This window comes from Hordeum vulgare, chromosome 6H (genome assembly GCF_904849725.1).
Source record: "Hordeum vulgare subsp. vulgare chromosome 6H, MorexV3_pseudomolecules_assembly, whole genome shotgun sequence".
Classification (NCBI taxonomy): domain Eukaryota; kingdom Viridiplantae; phylum Streptophyta; class Magnoliopsida; order Poales; family Poaceae; genus Hordeum; species Hordeum vulgare.
The window spans coordinates 220,623,173-220,628,016 of record NC_058523.1 but is presented as its reverse complement, the minus strand read 5'-3'; the positions used below and the strand labels follow the sequence as shown (position 1 = coordinate 220,628,016).

General features: G+C 49.1%; 1 pseudogene; it reads right to left on the bottom strand.

Moving 5' to 3' along the window:
* Positions 1–964: 964 nt before the first annotated feature.
* LOC123405320 lies at positions 965–3,239 on the bottom strand (annotated as a pseudogene).
* Positions 3,240–4,844: the final 1,605 nt, after the last annotated feature.

The following is a 4,844-nucleotide window of genomic DNA, read 5'->3' as shown; positions in this document are numbered from 1 at the left end:
GTCCCCAAGCGGTAGTACCGCTGGTCCTCCAGCAATAGTACCGCTAGGGCCATTCAAAAAGGAATGTTAGTAATGGAGCACCTTGTAGCGGTGCGCCATTAGTAGCCTTGGTTACTAATGGCGCACTATTGTCCGATGCGCCACAAGAGGCCAACAGTACTACCGCAGGGGCCATTTTTTTTGCTTTTTTGATATTTGCATAGGTTACAAAATACATTAGCACACATATTATAAACAACAGATTTATCGAATACAATAGAAGATTAGTCTCCGAATACAATTCATCATATTAGTCTCCGAATTCAAAATACCGAATAAAGTAAGAACATTACAAGTATCGAGACCGCGAGTAGCGAGTTTCTCTTCACATTACAAGTCGATATCTAAACTACCATCACATAGAAGAGGGTTGCGGTCACGATGAGCATCATCATGATGAAACTTATGTTCATCCGGTTCCTCCTCCGCTCCCTCCTCTCTCCCGCTAGATAGCGCGCGTATCTAGCTTCCGCCTCCGCCCTAGTGGTGTACCCTTTGTAACTATTACCGCTGAAACAGTGAACCTGACTCTGACACTCGTCGTAAACTCCGGGAACCTCACCCTTGTACACGACATACGACGGTATCTCGATGCACTAGACAAACAAAACGTTAGTACCAATTCACATATAATATATAAGCATCGATTACATATAAGTTGAACGACTCTCCAAACTAAAGAGACATAGAAGTTCATTAAAGTTTAATTGCAACAAGAGCTAATCGATATTTCAGAACTACATAGCATCAATACTTTCGACTCGTGGATGAAGCCGCCGTCTTTCGTGATGGTCATGAATGTGCGGTCGTTGTTAGCCTGCTTTTGTAGGGTTGTATCAATTTCACTGTTGGACAGTTGACAGTTGAGGTAGAACTGCCCCAATCTAGGAAGGACATCTTCATAGATGATTTCCGCAAACTCCGACTAGATGCGAAACAATTCTTGTCTGATGTCCTGGTCCTGGATTACCGACAAGCGTGCGACCCATTCTTTGAGATCATTTGGTAGCATACGGTGATGCTGGTCCCATACGATCGCCCTCATGTGATGGAGGGCGTAGTAGGCATCCTTCTGAATGCCAGGCGTCTGCTTGACGCAGGGGAACGTCGTTACGTGGGTGAACACATGCTTGTCGTACCTACAAATTGGCTTCCTGAAGGTGCCTCCAGATTTGGTGTAGCCGGGGAAAGCATCATCAAGAACATTCTTGATGTTTGTGTATTCTTTCTTTGATTCACGGTCTGAGTCGAAATACTTGGCCATGGAGCTTAAGTGGATGAGTGTGCAATGTGTGTCACTGCACAAAACACGGAATTTTAGGGAAAAAAGAACGATCGAAATCTAAGAAATCATATGTTACGGGGCGATGAGGGGATGACTTAAAATAAGGCACGAGGAAGTTATCCGTATCTGCGTTCGCCAGAATGACGCCTTCGAGGTATGAACTCGCGACTTGCCGGTCCCCTGCGCTGCTTAAGATCTTGGCACGCATGTAGAAGGGGTCGACTATCACGATGTCCGGGGTCTTGTCTCCAATGATCCCATCTCCATACTGAGTGAAAATAGCCGAATGCAGGTGTAGTGCGGCGGATAAAGGTTAAGCATAGCGAAGATGTCATCAAACTGCAGGACGATCATACGCCCGATGTTGCTATCAACAAAGCCCTTGCCCTCTGGCGCCTTGGCTACGAAAACATGGTATGCCACATCATTCTCGGAGAGACGCCGCTTCTCCATATAAAGAACACCGTCATGCAGACTCCGCATAGCACTGGTTGCAGCATTGAGCAGATTAGTCGGTAGCATCGGCCTACCGGCCACATGCACCCTCCTCTCATTATCCTTAGATATTGGTGGCCCGTCCTGAGCATGGATCATACTCGGTGCTGGCTGGCTCGCACCCTTGTTATTCTTTCTTTTCCGTCCCTTCTTCTTCTGCTGTTGTAATGGGATCGAGTTCTGCTCAAGGGCCACCTTCTTGAGTGTGTTGGGGCTGATAATATTTTGCACCTCCGCTATTTGAGTCTCGGTGAAGGCGGCAGCTGGAGGTGTCTCCTGAGAACTGAACATACGACGCGTGTTGAAATTGGGTTTCTCCGAGGTACCAGCTAGATCGCGATCGTCAGTTGCAGGGTTGAGTTCTTGAGAAGGAGGCCCAAACAATTCGTCACCGTACCCATGTTTTTTGATGTATATATCGACTTTGGAAAATGTATCGTCGTCGTCGTCCGGATCCTGTGCCATTTGCATGTTCGGATCAGCTGACGTTGGTAGCGTTGCGGCGGTCTTGCCATGGCTTGGCACCGGCACGACTGGCGGTGTTGTCTATGGGGTGGTGTCCCCCGCCCCCAAACGAATCTGGCTCTCCGGCAAAAGCATGGACCAGTTGAAGCAGGCATTGGGGGTCATCACATCATCTTCGTCGGCCCCAATGGGTCGATATGGAGGTAACATGTCGTCGCAGCCCCGCAACACCCGAACCAGTTGAACCCTATACACGCTGGGTGGCATGGGATTACCGTGCAACACGCGATTGCCCGGTTCAATGATTTTGGCCTTGGCGACATCGATCAACCCGCCGTCCATGAAGTGCAGGAGAGTGCATGGAATGTTGGCGGTGCCCTGCGAAAACATGAAGGGCGTCAGGGATGCCCAGTCAAAGGCAAGGAGATGAAGTCATCGGCCAAGGCTTAGTTACCGTGATGGCGTCGAGCTCGCCTAATGTGAGGCACCGCCAACGTCTGGCATGCAAGTGACGGAGGGGCCGCTTGCGGCCGAGGTGCCGACCGGCGTATTCTTCCCACACCCGGGTGCATTAAGCTCCACTACCAGGGCCGACGCCGGAGACACAAATGCCACCTCCGCCAGAGGCACCGATGCCGGCGGGTTGTGCAAGTTGCTGCCCGTGAAGGTGGGAATCGGGGGCGGCCCTTGTTGGCCGCCCGCAAACCACCTCAAGCAAAGAAGGCATGATGGAGGTGATCGTCGCTCTCAGTTGGTCTTGCACTTGCTCTTGGACTATCTCCGGAATCCGCGCCACTTGTGCCTTGAGTTCTTTAAACTCGCACTCCTGGCTTTCCGAGCTATTCCTTTTGTCCTTTCGCCCAGCCTTATAGTATTCCGACCATTTCGTGGACAAGCCTTCGCCGGCCACACGACCAGATGACGACATCTTACTAAGCTTATCCTTGTGTGTCATTATGTTCAACGCCCTATTTAAAGTGTTGTCCCAAGGGGCAGACGGGGAACTTGGAGACCTCGCGCTACTGCTTTCAGTTTCCTGCGGAAGGAACACGAACCCTTTAGAAATTTGGCTTCATTCATTAGAATGCAACCATATGGAGCTAATTACGCGGGGGTGTATTCCTTACCAGAACACGCTCAAGCTCCTTGCTACTTCGACAAAAGACCTTCCAACGGTGCCAGAAACACATGATGACGGGAGACTATTCTTGTCTTGATTCTCCTCAGCAACGGCACCAAGAATCCTTCTGCTACGGCTATGCCTTTAGGGACTTCCTAGGCAAGTTTTTCCCCGCGTCCTTGGAGCCTTGCCTTGGTGTTCCCTCGAAGCGGCAAGGGTGATGTAGCGCAGCGGTGGTAAGTATTTCCCTCGGTTTTGAGAACCAAGGTATCGATCCAGTGGAGTATCACAAGTGCCTGCTCAAACACAAAAACCATGCTCCCAACGCTATGAAGGGGTTGTCAATCCCTTATAGATTGTTCCCCAAGTGAGAACTAAAAGCAACAAACTAACAAAGCAAAGTAAAAGCGAAAGTGTAAACGGTGGATGTGAATAGACCCGGGGGCCGTAGTGTTTACTAGTGGCTTCCCTCATGAAAGCAAGTAGACGGTGGGTGAACGAATTACTGTCAAGCAATTGATAGAATCGCACAAAGTCGTGACGTCATCTATGGCAATGATTATATCTATAGGCATCACGTCCAAAACAAGTAGACCGATACTTTCTGCATCTACTACTATTACTCCATACGTCGACCGCTAACCAGCATGCATCTAGTGTATTAAGTCCAAAAGAACAGACTAACGCTTAAGCAAGATGACATGATGTAGATGGACAATCTCATATCTACGACAAAGCCCACCTTGTTACCCTTGATGGAAACTACACGATGTCTGCCTTGCTGCCCCTACTGTCACTGGGAAAGATCACCACATCGTAAGAACCCAAAACCAAGCACTTCTCCCATTGCGAAATCATAGATCTAGTTGGCCAAACAAAACCCAAGACTCGGAGAGACTTACAAGGATATCAAATCATGCATATAAGAAATAAGCAAAGAGTCAAATATATATCATAGATAATCTGATCACAGATCCACAACTCATCGGATCTCGACAAACGCAGCGCCAAAGAGGATTACATCGGATAGATCTCCATGAAGATCATGGAGAACTTTGTATTGAAGATCCAAGAGATAGAAGAAGCCATCTAGCTACTAACTATGGACCCGTAGGTCTGAAGTGAACTACTCACGAGTCATTGGAGGGGCAATGATGTTGATGTAGAAGCATTCCATCTCCAAAGTCCCCTCCGGCACGGCACCGGGAAGGGTCTCTAGATGAGATTTTGCAAAAACGGAAGCTTGCGGCGGCGGAAAAGTATTTTCGTGGATCCCTCGATTTTTTTCTGGATTTTAGGGAATATATAGGCGAAGGATCTAGGTCAGGGGGGCGCTAGGGAGGCCACAAGCCTGCCATCCGCCGCCCCCTGGTGGCGGATGGGGGCTTGTGGGCTCCCTGTAGCCTTCCTGGCTTGGCCCACAAAAGCCCCTGATCTTCT